Raw genomic sequence first — 27,941 nt, 5'->3', positions numbered from 1 at the left:
AGGCAAAAAAATACTGGTTTATGTTAGTCACTTCAATTATCTTTAATGTCATTTAACATATTCTAATAGCTAATGAAATTTTTAAAGCACATGAAGGGGAGGATGGGAAACATTTATTTCTAAAACAAGAAACAAACATTAGCTTCCCTCTATTGAATACATACTCATCAGGCACTGTACTTACCACTTCTTACATGTGAAAAGCACTTAGCTCAGTGCCTGCACATGGCAAATAAATAAATAAGTAAATTGACTGATGTTATTTATATTATTAAATTCCTATAATCACTCTGTGAGGGGATGAGCAAATCTTCAAGCTAAAGGAAATCTGAGCATGCTATATAATCTGGTTGGGTCTGAATGCAATGAAGACACAATTATATAAGATGAGCCTCTGGTAGTTCATTCAAGCTATGACAAACTCAATTATCAACTGCAGGCATCTGTAATGAGGTGCCGACCAAAAACAAGGTTTTGGGGTCCAACAAGAAAAGCTATGAAGGGCACAGGACAAGGACAGTGGAGCACAACTACTGCTTCTAACAGTACTGGAGAGTTTGGAAAAAGGACAGTGACATTCACAGTGTTGATTCTTCATTCAAAGCACTGATGAAGAACAAGGCAGTTACTAAATATGACAGAAGAGTTCTTCTCCAATCTCTAGACTGGGAATCAGCAAACTTTTTTCTACAAAAAGCCAGATGGCAATTTATTCCAAAGGCCAAAAGGTATCTGTTGCAACTACCCAACTCTGCTGTTGTGAAGAGCAGCCATAAACTATACATGAACAAATTAACAAGGCGGTGTTCCAACAAACCCCTACAGGTGAGAATGTGAATTTCACATAACATTTATTTGTTACAGAATAGTATCATTCTTTTCATTTTTTTCAATTACCTAAAAATGTGAAAACATATTTAGCTTGTGGGTCATAAAAACACACAGGCCATGTTTGGTCTGCAAGGCTGTAACTTGCCAAACGCCACTCAAGTCCTGTCAGGACCAAAATGCACAGTCCAACTTTGTTGACTGCATAATTGTAACATCAAGTGGCACCAAGCAAGGTTAAGGAAACAGGAACCTAGTGGTTATAAAAGTACTTTGTCTGGAACAATCTTGGGAAGTCCCTAAAACCATATTAGGACACCCAACCATAATCCTGTAAGACTGTACAAGATGTACACAAACTATAACCTGCAGTCCAAATTTGACCCACTGTGTTTTTGTAAATAAAGTTTTATGAAAACACAGATAGGCCATTTATTTACGTATTCCCTATGGCTACTTTAGCCCTGCAATGTCTGTGTTGGGTAGTTTTTGCAGAAACTATACAGCACATGTGGCCTAAAATATTTAATGCATGGACTCCTACAGACAGGGGTTGCCGATTCCTAATCTATACAAATAAACAACTCTAGGCATACAGAGAGGCCAAACTGAGGGGATGGAGCCGCCAACCCAGAAAATTACAGCCCCTCAGCTTCCAGACGCAGAGCCTCCAGAATAAAGGCACAGCAAAGTACCCGTCAGTGGGCTCTATGATTACGTCGTAAGTACTGTGATTTTCCTCTCGGTTTTCCACAAATGACCAACAGCTACTTATCAGGGTAATCATGCACTTGGGAAGGGGGAATAACCCAGCATTTCTGTGACTATAAAATCTAACTCTTACTTAAACTTACCTTTAAGAGCAAAGATAGCACTACTGTGATATGTCAGAATGAGGGATTATAGTAGTCAAAAAATACATGAAGCCCGCTTATCAGAGAGCAGATCACTCCTCCCATTTGATGGCTATTTCTCCAAATGCTGAATGTACAAGATGAAAAAGAGTAGTCTCAGATGACCACCAGCTGACAAAAATCCCACAGTGATGCCACTGAAGTGGAGTAGTAGGGTAGTACTGTGTCAGACAAGTCAGACAGAGACCCCTAGAGCTCTCCCTCCGAATAAAATAGTGCATTCCTAGGGAATTATCCTATCAAAGAATTGGAAGGGGCAAGATTACACTCCCTGAAAGATATTCATTTACTATGACTGTTTGGCTAATGCAAAACACACCAATGTTTTTAGAGAATGTCTGTATTTTAAACATAATGACTACAAGGATAGCTGGCAATCCAAATTTGATCTCCTTAGTGCAGTAGTTGGTATGAAGCCATAGTACTGGCAAATGATTTCTCTATATCTACAAAGAATTCCACAAGTAATGTGCTTTCATCTGGCTTGGAGAACAGTACATTGCCTCAGGCTAAGTCAAGTTTCTAGCTTTCATATGACCTCAGTTATTTCACCACACTGACACTACACTGATAAAATCAAGCCAATACGACCTAGAGAGAAGGAAAGGGCAGTATTCTAGCTGCCTTAATCAGACATGTATGCCAAAAGACAAAGTCCCAAGAAAATACAGGTTCCTGCCATCACTAGAAAGTTCTAGGAGCCGGTGGAGTGTGGCAAGTCAAGATATGCCCTTCAAATGAAAAACACATCACTATACCTTGTACTTCCCGAAACAAAAGAAGAAGTGGAAAACTTGCTAGGCTTCTTTGGATATTGGAAACGACATACACAATTTGGGTGTGCTGCTCCATTTACTGCGTGACTGGAAACCCATCAATTTAAGTGTGGCCCAGAGAAAGAGAAAACTGTCTAGCCAGTGCAGGATGTAGTACAAGTAAGTAGCTCTGCCACTCGACCATAATGACCCTCTGATTGTAATGAAGCTGAAAGTGTCAACAGATCAATGCTACAAGAAGCCACTGGCAAACCTGTCTAGGACAATCACAGCACAGACCCACTAAGAGCTTTTAGGGCAAAGTCATACTTTCTTTGTCGAACCTAAATTTTCTTTTGGAAATAACTCCTGTACCTCTGCCTGGTAGAGAATCAACATTCAGCCACAGGTAACTGTCCATCAGAAATTAACATCATCTGATCCACAAAGTCAAAGCTGATGGGACACAGACATTACCCGGCCAAGCAGTAAGGTACAGAGAAAGGATTCAGATGGCTGGGCAACATCGGCAGATGGATGGCTCGCGTCTTCAGTGTGCCTCCTCCAGACGCACTGCTGTTTCCTCCTCAAGCAAGGCCTGTCACTACACAGAGTGGATTCTCTACCACCATGCAACCTCCAAGGGAAAAATGACAGCCTGGATAACAGGTACCATCCAGCAATCGATTCTTTCAATCATTATCGATTGGGTGTAAATACAGGTTATCACCCCATTCTGGAATAGTTCTTAAGAAAAGTTAAAGGCAGAAATCCTTCTACTGGACAGTACATTGTGGGCCACACTGTCAAGAAAGGAAAACAGGGTGAGGGTCATACCAATTCTTGAAAGGGGAATAGACATGTGGCTAGACTTCCAAGTCAGGTCTTCAGAAGGAAAAGGCATGGAGAATAACATGAGGCAGACATACGCAGATGCATCCGTTAGAATGACCAGGAGTGGAAATATTTCTGTCCCGTGTCTTTAGGCTCACCAAAAAGCCCAGCTGCGGAGACTTCTGTAACTGTGTGTACTCATGTGGATAATCCGGTCCTGGAGAGCCTGTCAACACCTTTCCCAGCAACCTCAAGGCCTAATCAACAGCCTCACAAAAAACAGCCACAGTAACAAAACAGAGGCTCGGCAAATGGTACCAGCTTGTACTTCTCAACAAAACTGGCTTATTTACATTGCCAATGTGCCATCTTTCTCTAGATTTTGATGTTGAAGGGAGCAAATAATCCTAAAGACAGTAATAATTTACAACAATGGTTCTTGAAAATTTTGGGTCTATAACCCCTTTATATTCTTAAAAACAGAGGCTCTCAAAAAAAAAACTTGTTCATATATAGTTATCATTACTATATTAGAAATTAAAATGAAGGAATTTATTCTATGTCTAACATAAAAACTTTCGAGACTTTGATTTGGAAAGGAAAAGCAGAATTTCCATTTTTGCTCCAGCACAAGACAGCAGACACATTTGGCTCATGATGACGGTGGCTGTAGCAGCAGTGACATGAACGTTTCCCAGTGGTTACAACACGAAGTTCCTACCGCTGCAAAGAGCACAAGAACTAACAGTGGTAGCTTCTGCAATCAACTTGAGAACCTGACATTTAGTGCTCAGCACGAGTGGCTTTCTCAAACCTCGTTCTGTGGTGTGGTTTTGGGAAACATTCCCAAACGCTTGGACTAAGTCTCTGTCTCTGGCTCTCTAGCACTCTCCAATGACTTTCTGAGCTACCTAATATTCTTTATTTCCCTACTCTGCTCACAACAGCCAGGGCAGGTTGTTATTTATAATAAGGAACTATAATTTGTCCTGACTGGTGTGGCTCAGTGGATTGAATGCCAGGCTGCAAAGCAAGGGGTCACTGGTTCAATTCTCAGTCAGGACACACACCTGGTTGCGGGCGGGTCCCAAGTGGGGGCTGTGCAAGAGGCAACCAGTGATGTTCCTCTCCCTCTCTTTCTCCCTCCCTTCCCCTCTAAAAATAAAATTTTTAAAATCTTTAAAAAAATTTTTAAAACAAAGAACTATAATTTACAATACTTGTTTTATTCCTATTCTACATATAAGGAAACTGAGTTTGGAGGTGACTATGTAATCTGCTGGTATCAGGGGTTTTTTAAAACTTAAAAGCTTATTTTGCTAGTTTTACACTCTACAATTAATTACTCAAATAGCACAGGACTATATCATCATTGCTCTAAACAGGAGTTGGCAAACTATGGCCCACAGGCCAAATCCAACCTGCTTCTTACATTTTTAAATGGTGAGGTGGCAGAAAATGTAAAAATTATGCAACCTTCAAATATCAGTGTCTCTCTCATAAATATAATTTTATTGGAACACGGCCATGTCTATTCATTTACATATTGGCTAGGGCGGGTTTCCCACTACAACAAGCCAACTTGAATGGTTGCCTAAAATATTTACTACTTGTGTCTTTACAGAAACAGTATGCCAATCTACGCTCTAAAATTATTCTAAAATCAGTGAGGAAATGCCAGTGTAAATGAATCTTAAAGCAGGTAGGTATCTATGTGCTTCTATCATCCTTGATTACCTACACTGAGAGCATGAGACGTGCAACAGAGCACAATCTTCTGCATAAAGTTAGACCAGAAAGTCCCATTTTCCTCTCACCCACCTGTGCGTCCACAGCAAGGGTAAGCGTGTCAAACTAAAAGTGTTAAAAAGGGTAATTTTCAGGACAATCAGGATGTTGGTGTACAAGAGCCAAATGTACCTGACTGTTCATCATCTCTAGAAATTGAAAAAGTCATGAATAAGATATTTTATAAAACAGCTGGCACTGAATTTTTTTTCGGGGGGGGGGTGCGGTGCAGTGAAGAATACAAAGGAGGAGGGACAAATAAGTGTAATGTCAATCAAAGGAGTTGACGTTTTAGCAGGAGATAAGAGTCCTCAATTCCTTAACACTAAACAAAATAGACCCAAAGAAAAGCAAATGTACCCGCTAAGAAGCACCCAGGGTACCTTCTATGCACACCTAAATCCAGAGCACGTTAGTCACCAGGTCACTGCAACTGAAAACTGACCAGTCCCTGATTCTTTCCTCCCCTTTCAGAAACTGCAGACTGAGTTAGCTGACCAAAAAATAAAATCAATTATCCTTTTGAAATACTGAGATTCAAACAATGTTTTTCCCTATCATATAGTTTAATACTGTTCTATGAATTTTATTCCATTGTTGGTGGTATCCTCAGTTATCTCCAAACCCCAAAATGACTTTTCTATGGGGAAAAATGATGTCACACATAACCTTTGTTCAAGGGCCATGAAGAAGGCCACGAACAGAAATGATCTAAAAATTCTGTGACATAATCCAGTTAAGGCAGGCCGAGAACAGAGTAGAGGGAGGCATTCCTAAATAAGGAAAAATAGTCACAAAGGCTTTTTTAACCTTCTTTCCACAGAAGTATGACACGGAATAGGATTGCAGCATATGACAGGTCCTGAATAAAGATGCCGTCCCACGGCTCCAGTTTACAGAGTGACGCAGCTCTGGTGAGGATCGCTGGCTTACTTGCCCAGTATCACCAAAGTATGTAAAATCACATCTCAGAAGAGAACCACATCTATGACCCCTTTAAACCACATGTTTTCAGATTGCCCCATCCCTACTTATTAAGTATCTTTTAAGTATATATGCCCAAATATAGCTTAATTTTATCGGTCTGTATCAGAAGCAGTATTAACAAACAGTTTCACTGGACTCTGCCAGCTGGCGGTGGCTTACGTAATGAAGTGGTGAATGGGCCAAGTGTGAAACCAGCTGTATTCCAGGACACCTGCATTACAGTCCGTGTCTCAGCTGGTGAACTTGGAGGGATTTTTTACCACCAAAGAAAGGAGCTTGCTCAGTAGATACAGTACTCTTCTTGTCCTAAACACTGCTAAATACAATTTGTTCCAAATTGATTCCCACTGATAACAGTGAGAAGAAATTTCAGGAATAAACTAAATGCAACTATAACAAATTAAAAGTTTTGTTTAGACTACTCAGATTGGCCTGGCTGTACTGCCAAACTTCAAAGATGCTCCCAGCTAACACCTTTCTTATTCAGTCCACAAGAGTTTCCTTTTTTTAAGTCACTACCTCCGCTCTGTACGTTGCACCTTACTTTTCACTTCCAGAACTCTGTCGCTCCTCTCTGGTTTCTACAGAGCCAATGACTAATTTGAGGGCCACTCTAAGCTTTTGCAGAAAGCTGCTGTATTCATATTTACTTCCCTCACCTACTCAGGCAATGTTCTACATATTTCTTTTTATATATCTTTTTATTTTCTAGGTAGATCTCTCTAACCCTCGTTAGAGCTTAGCCCTAACTGAACTTACAGCTTTCTATCTTCCTCTGCTTTTTTTTTCTATTTTCCATACAGCTTTCCTAAAAATCTCTTTAGCTCTTACTATTCAAAATTCCTGCTTTCACATTCCTATTCAGCAATGCTACCGTGCAGAACCACCCCTCTTTAAGAGTGGTTTGCCACAAAGACATGTGTCATTATTATGTTTTGTGGATCCAGAGAAAACTACACTAACCCGCCCAGTGCCTCCTATTTCATTAACAGCAGGTGGAGATTTAATACAGTAGAGAAATTCACCAGCCAAGAATTCATCTTATCTAGAATTATTTTTTAATTGTTTAAAAATAACTTAAAGGCATGTTAAGAATGAGTAGAGCAATGTGAACTATTATAAAATTTTAAAACTAATCCATAATACAAATATGAACAAAAAACTAAATGAAAGCTGCAATAAAGCTAGTGCTTTATTATTTTATGTTAATATAGGTACACGTTAAAAATCTTAAGCTTTCCCAAAGATAGTATACAAACTGCCAACAAGCACATAAAAAACACTCAACTTCTTTAGGTGTTAGAGAACTGCAGATCAAAACCAGTCATATACCACTTCACACCCATTAGGATGACAAATCATCAAATATATGAGAAAATAAATCTGTGTTAAAGCACACAATTAACAGAGTAAAAAATGTCCTAAGGAATGGGAGAAAAATCATTGCAAAGTATTTTTCTAAACCAAAATAATATTTATAATACATCAAGAACTCCTACAACACAAAACTGATTTTAAAATGGGCAGAGACATTTCCCCAAATAAGATATACGAATGATCTACAAGCATACAAATGACCTACAAGCATATGAAAAGATGTTCAACGCTAGCCATTAGAGAACTGCTAATCAAAACCACACTATCGCCTCATATTCCTTATGATGTCTGTTATCTTTTTTAAAAGCAGGAAAGAAAAGAAAGGGGAGTGGAGGTAAGAGGTGGGGACACAAAAAGCATAATTAGCAAATGAAAATAATAATCTAGATTTGATAAAAATTTAAACTTCTACCCAAAAAAGTATGAAAAAGTCACATAGTAGAAAAATCATTTTCTATGTAATTATGACAGACATACCTAGCATATATAAAGGTACAACCACCATAAAATATTTGAACAGTATTCCAAAATATATGAATGACATTAACAAAACAAAAACTAAAACACAAGGAGATATTATTACATTTTCACTAGAATGAGTAAAATTTTAAAGGGAAAGAACTGCTGTTGGGAATACAAACTGGTACAACCACTTTGGAAAAGTTTGGCAGTTTCTTATAAAATTTAACACATACCTTGACCTAATAACCTGTTAACTTTTAACAAAAAGTTAAACTTAAGAGTATGTCCATTATGTCCACACAAAAACTCGTACACATCCCCGCTGGTGTGGCTCAGTGGACTGAGCACAGGCCTGCAAACCAAAGAGTCACTAGTTTGATTCCCAGTCAGGGTACACATCTGGGTTATGGGTGAGGTTGCCGTTAGGGGCATGCAAGAGTCAACCACATATTGATGTTTCCATCTTTTTCTCCCTCTCTTCCCCTCTCTCTAAAAATAAAATAAAAATCTTAAAATTTTCAAAAAAAAACCCTCATACACAAATATTCATTCACGGTAGCTTAAGTTTTAATAGCTCAATTTGAAAAAGATACAATGTCCATCAAGTGGTACATCCCATCCCATACAATGAAATGGTACTACAAATAAAAATGAACTAAATTAGTGAAACAGCTACATAAATGACTCTTTAAAAAGGAAAGCAAAGATCAAAAGAAAACAGTTGAATGCTGCTGTCAAAAATTACAATTTTAGTATCTTATAACAACAAACTTATTATCTTAGTTCCATCAGTTAGCAGTCTGGCCCAGGTCTCACTAGGCTGACGTTAAGGTAGAATAGCAGGGCCACATTGCTCTCTACAGGTTTATAGGGGAGAGATCCATTTTTTTATTTTTGTAGCTTCTAAGTCAGACTTTACTCCTTGGTTTATGGTCCCTCTTCTTTCCTGTTCAAAACTAGCTTTGCCAAATTGTATCTCTGACCATTCTTTAGAAGTCATCTTTCAGAATACAGTTGTTATAATCAGCTATACCCTCCTGTATAATCCAGGCTAATCTCCTCAACTCAAGGCATTAATTTAATGTCATCTGCAAAACACCTTTTGCTAGGTAAGGTAAAATATAGTCACAGGTTCCTAGGAATGAACTGTGGACATCTTTATTCTGCCTATCAACCAGAAAAAAAGAAAATTTCACTTCCGTAGATTTTAAAAGAAGCAATACTACCATGTAGCATCAGAAAGCAGATCAGTGGTTGCCTGGGGTGGAGGTGGAGAGTGGTGCTGAAGGCAGCCGGGATGAAGGAACCTTTAGGCAATGAGCATATGAGCTTTGACTTGAATTGTGGTGTTTATACAGGTACACGTATTTGTCAAAATTCAACGAAGTATGTATTTCACTATGTGTAAAGTATACCTCAGCAGAGTTTATTTTAAAAGTCATAAATAGTATCTTCAGTAGGTATTTTACTTTTTTAGTTGTTTTTTCCCCAAAGGCTCTAAGGCATTTGCTCATAACCTCAATTCTCCAGCCTATCTTTCTCATATATCTTAAGTTCCCAGCACCACAGTTTTCAGAAAAACAATCTATGACTAGGGAGGAAATAATATTTACCACCGAAACACTAATCACTTTTTGTAACATTATTGCTAAAGAAACACCTGTTGGAAACTCCAGTTAAAATATGGGGATTCAGAACAGGGCCACAATTCTGGCAGTGTTACATTCCTAAATCCCACGTTGTATATGAAGAACAGAAAACCCTGTGTGTTGCTATGGTATTTGCTTCTAGGAGATCGTTCAGAAGCAGTAGTAACTAAGAGGCGGTAAGAAGAGGCTGACCGACCTGCATGCGGAAGTGATCAGGAAATCATGAAGTACTTTGCACACCTTGGCTGAGTACCACTAGCTTCAAGAAAACTGAACCACCACTAACCAACAACCTTAATGTTATACAAGCCCAGAAATTTAACCTAACTTTCCTGCAGTAATACTAAATAAATGTCATTCTTCTACACACCACTCAATATAAGTCAAGAACAGGAATATCCATCCTACAAGACACATTTAAACTACTGCCTCTCCCCACCTCCAAAGCTAAAGCTATAAAAAATATGGTATAGTCTTTAAAATCATTAACATTCAAAGGCCTCAATGTAGAGATATCTTGTTAGAGTTTTAGATCAATTGTGCTAAATTAAAAACCAATTCCTGCAGTGACAAGGGTGTTTTTTGCTTATATGGCACAGAGTTGGATTTTCTCAATGAGGGGGAAAAAGGAGAAATAAGTTTCCAAAATGGGTTTAAAATGCTGGGCCTGCTTCCTGCTGCTGGAGAACATAAAGCACCACTTCCAAACTGAACGAACAAGCTTCTCAAAATTATATCCATTCTCTCTAATGCTAAAACGATTCCCTCAAAAATGGTAAGTAAATTACCACTTATGGCACGATTTAGAGGATCACTTTATGACAATAAGGACTCTCTATTTTAAAATTAAGCATGTTCGATGTTATGAGAATTGGGAGATTAAAAAGAACTATATAAAAGTCAGTATGTATAATTTACACACACACATAAATGACAAGTCTGATCAAAATAACTGCTTGAAAACATGAATACATAAAATTCTCATCACATTTTTGCCAGCACCAGTTCTTACATTTATTCTCCCATTCTCTCCTTTCTTAAACATCTCTTCCAAACACTAAAGGTACGTAAATCTTTAACATTCTAGAGAGAAAAAGAGGAGGAAAAATCGCCTAAGAAAATGTATAATAATCAGTGGTAAATGTTATGAAATAGTACCAGCTCCTATGATGCCAAGGAAGTCCTTTCAAAGCCAATAACACTACTGCAGCCACCTGAATACGGGAAGACTTGGAGAAGTCTGATGACAACCACTCAAGTTTTTAAGACAAGCGCTATTGGCCCCAAAGTTAACTGGCTATGCTGCTGAGTTTCAAAAATATTAGTTATACATTTTCATAAGGACCCATCATTTTATTTGTTTAAAAATTTTAAAAGATAACTTAGTGGGTTGAGGTCACTGATACCACCACACTCAGGTATCTGACCTCATAACCTAATACTATTAAGTAGTGGTTAAGACATGGCTAGAAAGCCGATTTGCATTTGATACTGAGAATATTAGTCTACAGAAGAGAGGTAAAAAATGGAGAAGAAGGAACAACTGTAAGACCATTTTCTCTAGGAGTCTGGATAATAACGTACAAATTAAATAGCTGCTGGAAGCCCTGTTTCACTGACTTTCAGACCAGATAAGAGCATCAGATATGCAGAGAGAAAGAAGAATCAAGGAATGTCCTTAACAGTCTCCACTGACTCCATAGTCCCCACTGTTGCCAATTCTAAAACATATCCCACATCAAGTTTCATGAGATACTTTCCAAAATATTCTTTTTCATTAAGGTCTCAATTACTGGGTTTTGTTATTTAAAAGTCAAAGAGCCCTAAATCACTTTAAAAAAATCTAAAGACTAAATAAAACACAGACACTTAAAAAACAAGTTATAAACATATAATTAAATATTAAGCAATCAAAGCCCGTTAAACAACAATCTTATATACAGTAAGTACACAAAAGCATCTAGGTTTATTTTAATATGGCAATTGCTTAACAACAATTTTCCATTTCTGTCATAATCTAAGTTGTGCTTTGCTGTTTTTCTGATAGTTTTATCTACCTATTACCTCAGATATATCAAGCTGGTTCTTGCCTTCTTCACTTTGCATGTGGTTATTTTACCTAGTCTCTGTTACCTTTAAGTTTTCTTTTCCCCAAAACCCCACTAAACAAGGTAATTTCTACAAGTAGTAGATTTCTACCGATTTTTTTTGCCTATACCTATCTCACATTTTTTATGTACCTCATGAACCTGTTAACTCCATCTGAAATTAATAAAGCTCAAGCCGAAGACTTTGAACTCAGCAGTAAGCATGCACAATCTTACGTACCAGATAATTACTGTAAAACAGCCACATGCACCAGACTGACTCCCCTCAGCAGCACTGGCCAAAGGCCATGAATCCTGGAAGGCAGGAAATAGCCCAGCAATGTATGTATTGGGTTGACTGCAAAGTCTGTTCAGTTTTTTTCCACAAGTAAAAGCTACTGATACAGTTATTGATTTTAAAGTTATTGATACAGATATTCTGAGTACGTCGGCTATCTCCCACAATTCACTTCCAGTGGGTAGCTGCCAGGGGTGCTGGCTCAACACCTTTCATGGCCTGAGACAGCATCACCTCATACTGATACATGTAGCAGGTCCAGGGGGAGGGAGGGATCTCAGGAAATGTCCCAGACAGATGAGGTGAAACCAAGGACAGATTCTGCCCCCACCCTAGGCTGTGCAGGAAGAATTTGCACAAGGCTAGAGCATAAAAAGCTCTCCTACCCGCTTCCGGTTCCTGTTTGAAGAGGAAACCATAGGTCGCAGAGGCACAGGTACCTAAAGGTTATTTAACGTGATGGCAGGGGGAGGTGCTGACCTGCTAGTCTAGCCTGGGAAAGGAATGGGGACTGGGTGGGGAAGCTGGACCAATCTGAAGCACACAGAAGTCCGGTCCCAGAAATTTAAATGCGGGGCGGGTGGAGACTCGCCACTTCTTCCCCTGGCTTGCCCAGTCAAGGCCCAGAGCCTTCTGGACCAGCGGGCCGTGGTAGTACCTGGAAACTGTGTGGTCTGTCAGTGGCGGGGGCCAGAGGCACAGAAAGCAGCAGCAGTGGCAGTGCTATGGCTGTGCGGGCAGCACGTACACAAACGCCAGAAAGGCGAGTGAAGCCAACTGCAACTGGGAACAAGCTAAGCCACCTAGAAGGTCATGCTACAGTCATCTGCATTTCCAAAAGGATGATAATTAAATGGGAGAATGAACTCTAGATGCAGCCTTGAACTAATCTGGCAAAGGATGGGGGGCTGTCTCTTTGGGCATTTTAGAAAGGATATGTTTTGAGGCAGAAGCCTGCCATTCTTCCAAAATTGTGTAGCTTTTGAATAAAAGACTCCGTTCCTTTCTCACCAAACCTCTGCCTCCAGAATTCTGCCTAGAGTGGCAGCAGGCAGCAGAATCCATTACTGTTCTGTAACAGTATCTGTCTTTGTTATCTCCCACATGGTACAATGTGGATTATCCTCTATTAATGTCTCGGTTTGATTATATCAACTTCAACCGGCCTACCTGACCATGGACCATCATCTAGCAAGAAATCTCCACATGAAACCTCTCAAATCACTTCTGACACGCTCAATCAGTCGCAGCACCTTCTCCACACACTGCCCAAAACTTTTTTGCATTTCAGCTGCATGTTTACCTTTCTTGACATAATAAAGCATAGTATCACAAAGCATAATCACAAAAGTGCTGTATATTTCTTCTATCTTCAATATTAAAATGGCTGCACAAAACTCACTAACTTTGTTTTTTTTTTAATGCACACTGATAAGACAGCTATCACAATACAACCTAACAAAAGTGTTTCCAATGAAGTTAAAGACAACTAAGCACTAGAAGAGCCATCTTAGGGGAAAAAACCAAATGAATTTTTTGGCCAACCCAATACTAAAGTTAAAAGATACATACTTACACCCTATAAGCCCATGAATATATTTCTAATACACCAAGAAGAGGGAAGCACTTAAGTCTACCAAAAGACATATATAAGAATATTCACCCCAGTTTTAGTCAAAATAGGCCAAAGTTGAAAAACCTTCAAATGTCTCTCCATCCACAGTAAAATAATAGTGTAATGTTCACATACATAGCAGTAAAAAACAAACAGCTTCTGCATAATACAACAGAGATGATGACTCTCAGATCTATTAATGAATCTATAGCAGAGACACAGCATTAGTCATCACCTTTGGTGGAGGAGATATTGATGGGGTAGATAAAGTGAAAGGAATGAACGTGCACAATGGCAGAAAATGTTCTGTATCTGCATCTTGTTAGAAGTTACATGGGTGTATAACACAATAAAAATGAATGAACACAGCCCTGGCCGGAAGATCAGCTGGCCGGAGCCTTGTCCACACGCCAATCTTGTGGGTTTGATCCCCGGTTGGGGCGCATATGGGAATCAACCAATGAATGCCTAAATAAGTAGAACAACAAATTGATGCTTCTTTCTCCTCTCTTCCTGAAGTCAATAAATGTAAATTTTAAAAAGTAGAAAGCACTCTTGCAAAAAAAAAAAAAAAGGAAAAGAAAATTAATGCACACAACTAACTCATGGTAAGAGAAATTAGAAAAGTGATTACCTAAGGCAGGAGATGGGAAAACTGAATGAAAAGATGGCCTGAGGGAACTTCTTTGTGGGGATGGAAATTTCCTAAATCTTGATTATGATGGGTTATGTGGTCATATAAAGATGTCAAAATTGTACACTTAAAATCTAGTTATTTTATTGGAAGTAAATTATACCTCAATTAAGTTTACTGAGTTATACGTTTAAAATATCTGTACTTCAGCGACAAGTCACTATCAAAAATGACTAACATAAAAGATGCTCAACCTCACTCAAATGAAAGAACAAATTAGAAGGAAATTAAATACCATCTTTACTATGAGATTAGCAAAGAGCAAAACATTTGGTAACACTATGTTAGCAAGAGAGTGGGCAAAGATATTGGCAATGGGATCAGGAATATAAACAGAGTCTCAGTGATGTCATTCTGAAGTAACTACCCCACTTACACAGTTCCAGTGCTAGTAATTTATCACAGAGATACCCTGGAATGTATAGGAAGTGATATACTCGTACATACCAAGGTATTTACTGAAATACTGTGATAGCAACAGACTTAAACAACCAAAATAACTATCCATTAACTACGGAACCAGTTAAATATAGCATATCCATTAAATAAAACACCACCCCTAAAAAAATAAATAAATAAAGCTCCACCTACACATGCTGATATAAGTGGCACAAAAATTAGCAAAAAAAAAAAAAAGGAAGACACAGCAAAGTGACTTTATCCTATCAAATCTAGGAAAAGGGTGTTAATTATATACACCTACTGGCTTTAATATGTGTAGTATTAATCTGAACAGATATGGAAGAAATCACTAACCGTGGTCGACTATAAATCAGTGGCGTGGGGGTTTGGGAAACATGAGGACAAAGAACACATCTGATGTTCTAACTGTGAATGTATGACATAGATAATTTTTGAGGCAGTTATCAGCCTTACTTCCTACACATTACTTGCTATACACACAAATATACACGTCTATAAATGTCTGAAGTATATAATAATCATAATTCCCTCTAAAAAATACCTAAATGTAGATTTAAATTGTTTTGCTTTCTTTTGATCCTTAAAAAGCTGGAACAGTGTGAATTAAGTTCTTATAACTGAATAGTGAATATTCACTGCATGACTTTTTCCAAGCCCAAAAAAAGGTGTATGAGGCCTGTACAGAAGGTATCCAGCCATGTAACATAGAAAATAGACATTTATTGAAGAAGATATAAGAAACATTGTATATAGGACAATGACACCTCAGTCCCCTTCAAAGTAGGCATCTTGGGACCTCACACAGTTCTCCCAGTTGCCATCAGCTGCCCCATCTCATTTGCCTGAATGTCACTGATGGTCTGAAATCTCTTCCCTTTCAAAGGTGATTTTAATTTTGAGAAAAGTCAAAAGTCACAGGCACCAAATCTGAGCTGTAGTGAGTCACCTGGGTGATTTGATGCTTCGCCAAAAAAACCTCTGCACAAGACGTGATGCATGAGCAGGCGCATTGTTGTGATGAAAGTGCCAATCACCAGGAGCCTTCTGAATCATTCCAATAGTTTTTGTCAAGCTTAGCAGAAAATCTGATGCAGATTTGTTGCTCTACTCACTCAGCTCAGTCATCTTAAATGTGATGGCCACACGGTACACCTGCTCATTCAACGGTGTCTACCACCCCCACTGACTAGTACAGTGAAGTCACCAATGTTCACACATGCCCATTCCAGTCCATTCTCCTTGGCTACCAGGTTAGATTGATGTCACATAAACTGTTCTCATTATATTAACTATGGCTGGGCTGTTTCCCAGACACACCCCATATACCTCTTCTCACCTCAAGTATACTACCAATATATTCCTAAAAAGGAAACACTGTTCTTCAACCAGAGAACTAAGAACAAAAAACTGACTATAGCAAAAGGCCAAGTAAATTATTTACTCAACACCAACCAACACTCAGCAACATCTTGAAATGATAACTAAAATAACATTTCCAAATCCTTCCTCCATAGCTGAGTAAAATTCACTGTGGCTTGGTCAATCATGGCTTTTTGACTCGATACTAAAAAAATGTGCCCCTGTTTAGAATTACTACAATGCTTGCTATTTCTTTTTATAATCTTTTTAAATTTCTCAGAATGACAAAAACATCAATGATATACTATAACTTTACTTACCTTAATGATTTCCTCCTCTTAATATCTAAAACTTGGTTATAGGGCAAAAACTCTAAGTTTTTGTTTTTACTGCTTTGGACTTTCAAAACTGTAAAATAGGAAATAATCCACAACTTCCAATATCTTTCTTTACAGTTAAGCTAAATTCTTAAGATGTGACAACATAAATATATGAACACATGAGATGTTAGGTACATTATATAATGAAAATCTGGCTTCTGTCACAGGTAAATTAAAATAAGTTATCAATCTAACTTCTTAATTATATTGGAGAGTGTTCACCTGGCTACATCCAGCTACACAAAGTTTTAAGAGAAGGGTCCTGGCTGGTGTGGCTCAGTAGGTTGAGTGACGACCTGCAAATCAAGGGGTCACCAATTTGATTCCCAGTCAGGGCACATGCCTTGGTTGCAGGCAAGGTCTCCAGTAGGGGGCACACAAGAGTCAACCATACACTGATGTTTCTCTCCCTCTCTTCCTCCCTCCCTCCCCCTCTCTAAAAATAAGTACATAAAATCTTTTTTAAACGTTTCAAGACCAGGGAGGAACCCCCCCAGGAAATGGAACTATCCTCTGGAGGGCAGGCCCCTTGTACTCCAGGACTCCTCCCACTAGGCGAGTGTTCTTGAACTCATCTGTATCAGCCAGTGTTCCTGCTGGCACTGTGGTGAGAGGCTGCTTTCGGCTCCAGTGAATTTTTTTTTTTGAAGACTCTTTAAACACGTTGCTATTTCACGATGGGTGATTTACGAGGCCACCTGCCCACACCGACTAAGTGTTCAGCAATTTCTGACCAAAACCAGCACTGACCCCCTGCATGCCCCACCCTCCATATTCACATGATCCAGCCCCAAGAGATTTTTTTTGTTTCTCTGGATGAGAAAAGTCCTTGAAGGGAAACATTTTGCCCCCATGGAAGAAGTGAAACAAAAAAAATGGCAGCAGCACTAAACAAATTCAAGATCAATGAGATCAAAGACTGTTTTGAGCAGAGGGAAAAAAGTCTCCATACATGTATTGCATCAAATGGAGGTACTCTGAAGGTGACTGAAATTTACACATAATAGATAATAAGAATAAGCACATAATTTTCTGTAAATAAATTTCAAGGATTTCTTAGGTCCTCCTTCATGTTACTGCTTCTAGCAAAAAGAACCACTATGAAGAAACTACATAATTACAATACAGTTTCTAAATGTTCCAAATTAACATATTTCACAATTGCTGCTACTTCACTTGGTGTTCATGAATGAACAAACATACACTGAAGTTTTCTCATTCTAAAGGCTGTGTATATTTCATACTGAAATACCAACACCTACTTTAAAAAATATATATAACTTCAAAATAACCCTTTATTTATAAAGTATATTTACCTTTAAACCTAAAAGCTCCATTACTTGATTTACAATTTAAAACTTAGATTTAGGCACTTTATTGTTTTCTCTAGTAGAAAAATGTGGCTGGGATGGTGGGGGTTAAAATATTAACCTACTTTCTCTGCCTTTGCTTTACCAAACGTATCTGAAAAAATAATGAAGAACTTCACTAATCTGGCAAAAGAAATAGACTTCCAGGAAGTCCAGGAAGCTCAGAGTCCCAAAGAAGGTAGGCCCAAGGAGGAACACACCAAGGCACATCATAATCACATTACCCAAGATTAAAGATAAGGACAGAATCTTAAAACCAGAAAGAGAAAAGGAGACGGTTACTTACAAAGGAGTTACTTACAAAGGAGTTCCCATTAGACTGTCAGCTGATTTCTCAAAAGCAATCTTGCAGGCAAGAAGGGGCTGGAAAGAAGTATTGGAAGTCATGAAAGACAAAGGACCTATATCCATGATTACTTTATCTAGCAAAGCTTTCATTTAGAATGGAAGGGCAGATAAAGTGCTTCCCAGGTAAGGTCAAGTTAAAGGAGTTCATCATCACCAAACCCTTATTATATGAAATGTTAAAGGGACTTATCCAAGAAAAAGATGATGATCAAAAATATGAACAGTAAAATGACAACAAACTCACAACTATCAACAACTGAACCTTAAAAAAAAAAGTAAGCAAACAACCAGAATAGGAACAGAATCACAGAAACGGAGATCACATGGAGGGTGATCAGTGGGGAGGAGGAAGGGGGAGGGAGGAGGATGTGGTGAAAGGTACAGGAAATTAAAAGCATAAATGGTAGATACAAAATAGACAGGGGGAGATTAAAAACAGTATAGGAAATGGAAAAGCCAAAGAACTTATATGTATGACCCATGGACATGAACAAAAAAGGGGAATACAGGTTGGAGGTGGGGTGCAGGGCAGAGGAGAATAAAGAAGAGGGAAAAAATGGGACAACTGTAATAGGATAATCAATAAAACATATTTTAAAAAATAAAAATGTCATTCAAAAAAAAAAAATCTTAGGACAAATAATAATGAAGACACAATGACCCCAAAATCTATGAGACAAGCCAAAGCAGTTCTAGAAGAGAAATTCATAGCAATATAGAGGCCCATCTCAAGAATCAAGAAAATGTTCAAATAATCTAACCTTACACCAAAAGTAACTAGAAAAAGAACAATGCTCAGAGTGAGTAGAAGGAAGAAAATAATAAAGATCAAAATGTAATCAAACAAAATACAGTCTAAAAAAGTACAGAAGATCAATGAAACCAAGACTAAGAGCTGGTTCAGCTGGTTCCTGGAAAGATAAACAAGACAGATAAACCTTTAACCAGACTCATTAAAAAAGAAAAAAGGACCCAAGTAAATAAAATCAGAAATGAAAGAGATGTGAGGACTGACACCACAGAAACACAATTATAGTATTCATATAATTTTAATCAAACAGTGCTTGAGATTAACTTTACAACCTTCTCAAACTGAGAGTCTAATGACTTTCCTATGAACGTACAATCTTTAGAAAAGTTTTAAAATAACAAAAAACTAGCCTAGAATATAAATTATACCCACTAGAAACCTCATTAACAAGTTACACTGTATCAGTCTATTTTTCTTGTGACTATTCTCAAATAAATACCTAATTTAATTATCACATGGTTTAGGTATTACAGTGACAAGTGAACTCCTTATTCCCAGCAGCAATTCCCCACTCCTCAGATTGTCCTTCTACTTTGGTCCATGAGCTATTGAAATCAAATTCATTCTCCACCCCCACAAACTCCCGATCTTCATACCCCTGTGCACCCCAAAAAGAGCAGCACTAAGCCAAAAAGAAGAAAACCTGGATTCTTAGTTCTTTACAATGTCCTTCTTTCCTGATTTTCCAATTGCTTTTTATTTTTCAGAATTCAGTTTGCAATACTCTAACAATCACATAATGTCATTCTCACCTATCACACTACCAGCTCAGCTCTGTCCGCTCTGTCCAGAGCTAAGCCCCCTTCCATCCCAAACCACCATCTCATCCATCACACGCTACATCCACAAGCGAAACACAATCCTGTTGTTCTGAGTCCTTCACTAGTTCCCTGTCACAGACAAATGCCCCAACTCCCTAGCACAGCAAAAAAAAAAGGTGGCTTTGTGTCATGATCCCTTCTCACCTTTCCTGTCCACTGGCACTCTCCAACTTACAAACTGTACGCTACACATACTGGAAGAGACCAACCTGTTTGCCATCTTTATGCCCTAATACATATCCTCTCCTTCTGTTATACCATACACATATCTATTTTTATTGTAAATTATTTTACAGATTCTCAGTAACTAAGGGCAACACTTGTGATTTATTTTAGCATTTAAAAAATTATGAATGTGAAAAGCATTTTTAATAGGACTTAAAAAATAATTTCAGTACAATTTCCAAAAATGTGCAGTACACGTAGCAAAGTAATACCTAAAATACTAACGTTATTGACTTTGAGATTCAACAACCATACAATTAAAATAAGGGCATTAAAAAATTCTCAAAAATGTGTTTGATGTTTCTTTCAATTTTCTCTAAAATGCACCCAAACTTAGAGATTAATGAATAGCAGACATTTTTTAAGATATCTAAATAATATTTCCTGTTTAGCTAACCTGTTCAAAATCAAGATGTCAGAGAAATGCAAATGTTGTCTTTAGGAAAAACCAGTTCAGGTAATGATAAGCTGAAGGGATCAGTATATTTTCCACTTAATTTGGCTGAACACTGACTTAATTTTTAAATTATCTATGCAGCCATAAGGTCAAAGAGCATTAAATCAAGAAAAGACCTCAGAGGGCCAGTTCAATATTTTGGTTTTTTGTAATCCTCACCTGGGGATGTTTATGGGAGGGAGGGAGGGAGGGAGGGCAGAGGGAAATGTCGGCTGGTTGTCTTCTGTATGCACCCAGACGGGGGCTTGAACCCAGACCAGGGATTGAACCCACAATCTAGGTTTGTGCCCTGACTGCGGGTGGAACCTACAAACGTTTGGTGCTATTGGTTGATGATCCAACCAAATGAAATCACCTTGGTCAGGGCCCAGTTCGATGTTTTAAAGACAGAGCAACTGATATCCAGAAAGATCACTATGTCAAGTCACAAAAGGCTTTTTCTTCACAGCTATTTTCTTACTTTAGTGGGCTGATGATACACTGCTCAAAATAGTAACTTGCTAATTTTTGTTACATGCTAAAAAATATTTAATCTCTGGTTAGGATAAAGGTAGTTGTTATCTTCCTCAGATATTAAAATAGCTCCTATATCCGTGTAATTAACCTGTTGATAATTTTCTAACAGCTGCCTCAAATACTGGTTTCCATTATCTGTTAAATTAGCAGAAGTAATATTAAAAACAGAACCAAAATAAATAGCATGTATTTTTTTTTTTTTACTATATAACTCATTTTGAGAAGTTGAATTCATTTCAATACACATATTAGCAATAGGCAGGGTACATAAAATTACAATTACTATCATGAGGGACCTCAATTTTTCATTTTAAAAATGGATCTGTATTTGAAAAGGTTAGGAACCACAGAGCAAAAAATAAAATTTAGAAAAGTGCCAGTTCTATGTAGTTTAAAGAGAATTTTCAGTTGGCTTTCTATCATGGACTAAACTCACAACCTGCCCCAGTATAAATGAACACACATTTCAGGCGGAGGGGCGGGGGAGGGAGGAAAGACTGTTCCCCAGCAGCTTCCTCATGTGCTCCCCACCCACTCCCACCAGGTATTCCGGAGCAGCCACAGTTTACATGTGGCCTCTGGCCACAGCAAGCACCTTCCCAAACCAAGCTGATCGGTGCTTCAAGAACTTTCCAAACCATACAGAGAAACAGGAGTCCCGACTCTAAAGCAGGAGAAAATACTAAACTCTGGCAATGGCAAGTTATGTTTTCCTCCGTGTCAAGAAAGCCAATCTACTATGAGAAAACAAAACTAACCCACCAAAAAAAAAAGCTGTTCACAGAAATTTCCGGTAGCATTTAAACGGCCTAAAGCCTAGCTGACTCGGTGCCCTTCATATAGTTCAGTCATTCCATCCGTTTTTGGATTCCATATGCCAATAAATTCTCTTTTTCGGGTTAAGCTAATGTGAATTGAGTTTCTACTGCACAACTACATGAGTTCTGACTCATATACCAACTTTCAGAAATTGACTATGATTATTCCAGACAGTATCACAGGTAAATGTAAGTAAAGACAAATTACGAAATCTCCAGAATCTATATTACCATAAATATGGGCAATCTAGTCCTCTATTACTTGAAATATTTATCTTTAACTTAAGGAAAATGAAGTATCAAGCTCTCTAAATCTAGCAGTTATGATTAGCACAAGCACATTTTCAAATTTCAACAATCATCCATTCATTATCTCCAGATTGATCCAAATACCATCTGTGAGTACATTCCTCCAAGGAAAGTGGATGGGGGTCACTCCCATATGTTCCCCAGGCCTCCAAATGTACATATCAATGTAAAAAAAAAGCCTCTTTGACCCTCCCCAAATGCTGACCTTTTAATGGGTTTTCAGTGTTCTACTGTAAAGATGAACCAATCTTTAAGGCTATCAGTTACTCATGAAAACCATTCTGAGAGAACAATTTCACTAAAATATTTACTGAACACATACCAGGTCCTGTTTCAAGTCCTAAAGTTACATGACAGAGCCCATACCTGTTCTCGTGGAGTTTTAACTATACAAGTATGTATACCCGCATGTATCTACATGTATACATTTGAGTTACTTGTGCTCTCAGAAATGTTTTCATGACCAGCTGATAGTCTTAAACTGGTTCATCCTTACAAAAGAACACTGGAAATAAATGACATATATCAATAATCAAGGCTATTTCAGAGAAAAGTAAGTGCAAAGAGAAAAATAAGAGAGTCTTGTTACTGAAAACGGCTAAGGAGTGGGCAGCTATAGTTCAGTGAGATCTTTCTATGTGACCTCTCTGAGGTGATGGCAATGGAACTGAAATCTAAGTGACATAAAAGGATTAGCTATATCACAACCTCAGGGCCAGGCCTGAGGCATGGAGCAAAGCAATTAAGGCACTGAGATAGGAACAAACTTGTACAGTGGGTGTGGCACTGGTGTGGCTCCTCCCAGCGAACAAGGGGGAGGGCGCTGTGAACTATGATAAGGTTTGTGAGGCGGTCAAGAGCAGGATCTTGTGGTGGGGGGACCCTCAGAGGCCACGGAAAGGCATTTGAATTTTGTACTGAGTATGATAGAAAACCCACAGAGGAAGGGTTAACAGGAAGAAAACTGACATTTATTGAGCATCTTATGTTATGTAATTCCAAACAAAATAGTATGTATAAATGTTTTTACTGTGCACTCTATCAAGCCATATATGTATTCATGTAAATTATTCCACGTGTATGTACCATAATATTTATTTAAAAAATCAGTTTGCTGCTATGCTCAAACTTTAAAAAAAGCCACTTTTCCTGTTACTACTAGTTCTCACTTGTAGGAAGTCACTTACATGTTGATTTGTCAGACCAAAGGAATCAATCAACCAATGTTATCTACTAGCAACATACATGAGTCATCGGGAAGAAGAGGCAAGAAAAGCAAATGAGACTAGACGAAATAAGGCAGCAAGCTACTCATGAGAGGATATGACCCGGTAAAATGAAACAAACCAAGTAGAGAAGCAACAAATTAGAATCCATACCCACTAAAAGCAGAGCACCTAGGAATACAAAAGATTAAATTATCTACTTAAACAAAAATACACTCCTGCAGACAAGTAAACAAAAGGTAAAAAACACAAAAGCCTCTAAAATAGACTCTCTGTTCATACCCCTATTTAATAGCACCTTGTCTGTTTTAACAACATTCCGAAGAAAATGAAAATTAATGCTTTAAATGTACTATGCTTGATAATTTTTACATCTGAATTTATTTTTTAATTTTTATTTATAAGTATAAATATTTATTAAAACATCACTGAAATACTGTGGCAATGATTTTAGTTCAAAGCTCTAAAACTGAAAATCTCCCCTTATGGCAAACTCTGGTTTCCAGAACACAGCTCAACTATCCCCCTTCTGACAACTAGCTCCCTCTATCTAACAGAGGATCTTCAATAAAAATGAAAGAAATTAAAAAACGTATTTTTTCCCAGCTATTCTGGAAAGCTCCAAATGATACTAACAAAACTTCTTAGCTCCAAACCTCCACTCCAAAACCCAACAGCTCAATTTTTCCTGGATATTTTCACCAGGAGCCGTAACTAGATGTTGTTGCCCCAGTTCACCCTAACAGTGTTACCATGACCTGCTCCTATTTCTTCCAGTTCTGACCATCTATCTTCCAACTCTGTCTCATCACCACTTACCATTCAGTGAAAAGTTAATGCCACTGCCAGCCTGCATTCAACAGTCAAACACAGGAAGAAAGTAACAGGATGTTCACACTCTAGAATGTGGGCAGTAGCAGATCAGAAGAGGAGGTCAGAATGCAGAGCCAATCTAGGCCACAGAAACACTTGTACAATAAGGGCTGCTTTAAGAGACAAAGGACATGGAGTGTGTCCATGCTCTGAGCCCTGAGGGAAGGCCAAGATCAAAAGGGGGAGGACTGGTAGGTGTATAGACTGACCACACAGGCTAAGATCAAAGACCAGAGTAAAAGTCTGCCAAGAATGGCATTATTAGTATCAGGTAAAGGCCAGGGATCTAATTGGGGGAGGAAAAAAGGACAAGGGGAAATAAGTTAGAAAGAGCACGTGTGGACAAGTCCACGCAACAATCCAATTCAGACTTAACCAAGCCCTGGAGCACATTCATTGTCCCCGCAGACGCCAAAAGCTGTACAGCAGGATGCTAGGTTATCAAGCAGCCCCTCACAATTCTTAGAGTATGAACACAGTGAGTCTAAGGGTCCATGAATTTGTAAAAACGAATGAACCCCGTCTATTTTGTGTATTTGAATCACCCTGCTTCAAATGTTTTTAAATGAGAAGAGAGTATTTGTACCACATATTGAAGCCAAGTAGCATTTCCTGAAAACTTACTTTAGTATTTATGCACATATACACATCCTGTGTTATGTCATTCGCATTTCCTAGTGAGAAGACAAGCCACAGTTTGCAGTGTGTAGCACGCCTATCTGAAATGACTGGTCTGTCCACACACAGTATCCAGTGAGAGCCAGGGCAGTGTATCATCTCCCTGAGACTGAACAGATTCCATTCCAGAAAGCAAAAAGACTATTTTTCAAGAAAGGTAGCAACCTTTTTTTAAAAAAAGATCACATCGAGATATTACCAAATTCATTCCTGGCTGGTGTGGCTCAGAGTGCTGGCCTGCCAACTGAAAGGTCACTGGTTCAATTCCAAGTCAGGTACATGCCTGGGTTGCAGGCCAGTTCCCCAGTGGGAGAGGCAACCAATAGATGAATCTCTCGCACATCGATGTTTCTCTCCTTCTCTCTCCCTTCCCCTCTCTGTATAAATAAATAAGTCTTTTTTATAAAGGTGACCAAATTCAATATAAAACATTACTGTAAAACAATGTATGCATCAGAGACATAACAAAGCTTCCCAGCACACACTGTCATTTTAGAGTGAAGGACAGAAGCTCAGTCACCAAGTATATTAGTCTGAGACCTCTAACTTGGGAATCCCAACCATTCTGCAGTTGCCAGGAAGTCATGACAGGTTTACAGGAGAGGTGTCACTTTTCTGGCTGTCTCTACAGCTGTTCCGCTGCAGCTAACGAAGGCACCGAATAGTAGCAAACATTTATTTAGTGTGGTGTTTTTTGGACTATAAGACGCACCCCACCCTAATTTGGGGGGCATAATGGTTGTTAATGCTGCTGTTGAGTTCTGTTTACATTTACATTGGTGAAGTATTATGTTGTTTATTATTAAATATTTTACATTTTTTGCTTCAAAAATTTTTTCCTATTTTCCTCCTCTAAACCTTAGGTGTGTCTAGTACCTAGTACTTCCTTCATGCACCCTCGAATTATTACACCCTGGAATAACTGCTTTACATGCATTCCACTTCAATCCCCACAAATGTTCTATGAAGAAAATTATCATTTTTTTAAAGATTTTACTTATTCATTTTTACAGAGAGGTGAAGAGAAGGAGAATGAGAGGGAAAGGATTGCCAATGTGTGGTTGCCTCTCACACACCCTGTACCAGGGCCTTGTACCAGGGACCTGGCCCACAACCCAGACATGTGCCCTGACTGGGAATCGAACTGGCAACCCATTGGTTCGAAGCTCATGCTCAATCCACTGAGCCACGCCAGCCAGGGCAAAAAGTTATTAATTATTCTTTATTCCCATTTTCCAGAGTGGAAACGAATGGAAACAGTTCCACAATTCCTCAAAGCCACATAACTCGTAAGTCAGGGTGACAGGCGTCAGAGGTGAGCACTTCGCCACACTGACCCCGTTCAGTTAGGAGTTTCTGCCCAAGAGCAGACACAGACCCCACCTACTCCTTTTATCGCTGAAGAGAGGCCCTGCTCTCAGGAAAGGCTACAGTCACGTTACGGCTGCAGAATGAACCGCACGCAACAGGTGCTACCTTTTGGAGGTCCTTCCAGCTTAAGTTAAAACTGATGAGCACAACTAGAAGACAAGATTCTTTGGGCAAACTAAACAGCCAATGTACCATCACAAATGACACCAAATGCAACCAAAAACGGAATCAGAGTCTAATGTATCTGTCCTTGTGTCCTTGGAATCAATAATACACGTACCTAAATTCACAAGTTATGTTAGGATCCATGAAATATCGGAATATATCAATAGTTCCACAAATCCCATTTTATCAAAGATTATTATAAAATCAACTACTAAACTATAAAAACTCCAATTTTCACCTGGTTTCCAAATCCTTGGCAAAACAGCACAACCGCAATCTCTAAAAGTTTACATTAAATTAATTTCTAATTATCAACCTTGAATAGAATTCAAAATCACCAGTTCACTATTACTATATTTCCACTGGTCTGATGATATAATCGTGAAACAGAACCAACATTTTTTTTACTTATTCTTTTTTTCCATATTTTTTTACTGTCATTTAAGTACAGTTGTCTCCCTTTTCCTCCTCACCACTCATCCCTGCCCCACCCTCAATCCTACCCTCCTTTGCCTTTGTCTTCATGACCTTTGTATACATTCCTTACTCAGTAGCTCTAATTCCACCAACAAATCTGAGAAACAAGATTAAGTGCACAAAGAAATATAGTTTCAGCTCTTTAAGAACTGATTGAAAAGCACGGAGAGAATCAGCAGTTTTCTTGTTTTTTTGACTGTCTACACTGAAATGAGTAGAAAAGATTAAGAATTCTTAACTGGAAGCCTTGATTTTTCACAAACTTTTTTTTTTTGAAATGGCTAAAACTAACACAAGATTCAAAGGTTATGCACCAAAATAAGTTTTTCCCACATGTGACCTCATGATCTCCCCATCCCCCCCGCCCCAAAAACCACCGTTACTAGACCTTGTGTATCTTTCTGGAGTCCCTTTAAACACTCGAAACAAGAACACATACACACACTACATCATATTTAAGTCCTTTCCAACTCCTCTTCCCCTTTCTAAATTAAAATGGCAGCAAACTATATAAGACCTTTGCCTCCTTGTTCTTTCATTCAAATGTAATTTTGAGAAGAAATACTCAAATACTAACAAGTCATAAATACTAACAAGAAAGTCATAAACACCAAATCTAAACAAATCTGTAAAAGACCCATTCAATTCACAAAAAACACCTCCCACTAGGTGTTAAAACTGGTGACCTCTGCTGGCAGGACACAAGGAAATCCAAGGTCAAAAAATAATTCTTGCACAACAGGAAAACTATTTCCCTGATACAATAGTAGACTGCACCCCTAACCTGTCCATGATCTCACAAATCTACAGGACTTAGTAAGAAAAACAGAGAAAGGTGACAACAGATAAAACCTGTAACTTTAGTGGAGGAAAATTATTTTAAGTATTATTACATTTTTACATTAAAAGGTGCCAAAGAACCTTGCCACAGCTACAAACAGCATCTAAAAATTCACACATCTATTATGAACTCTGTCCCACAAAAGGATAATTATATAGAAGAAGAAAAAAAAATGTTAAGGAAAT

The 27,941-nt window shown here is 38.4% G+C and overlaps 1 protein-coding gene across 8 annotated transcripts in view; it reads right to left on the bottom strand.

Moving 5' to 3' along the window:
• Positions 1-27,941, bottom strand: part of TBL1XR1 (TBL1X/Y related 1) — a 152,877-nt gene that overhangs the window by 117,265 nt on the left and 7,671 nt on the right. The window contains exon 2 of one of the 8 annotated variants that reach the window (XM_053657952.1): positions 18,122-18,183. The exons of 6 other annotated variants lie outside the window; for them this stretch is intronic. The gene's annotated coding sequence lies outside the window, so the exon portion shown is untranslated. Of the gene's footprint in view, positions 1-18,121; positions 18,184-24,170; positions 24,190-27,941 lie in introns of those variants that run through there. One more of the 8 variants, XM_053657954.1, reaches the window with a different exon arrangement.

This window comes from Artibeus jamaicensis, unplaced genomic scaffold (assembly GCF_021234435.1).
Source record: "Artibeus jamaicensis isolate MK-2021 breed Jamaican fruit bat unplaced genomic scaffold, CSHL_Jam_final scaffold_474, whole genome shotgun sequence".
Classification (NCBI taxonomy): domain Eukaryota; kingdom Metazoa; phylum Chordata; class Mammalia; order Chiroptera; family Phyllostomidae; genus Artibeus; species Artibeus jamaicensis.
The sequence above is the reverse complement of the archived record's forward strand: the minus strand, read 5'-3'. Positions and strand labels throughout refer to the sequence as shown.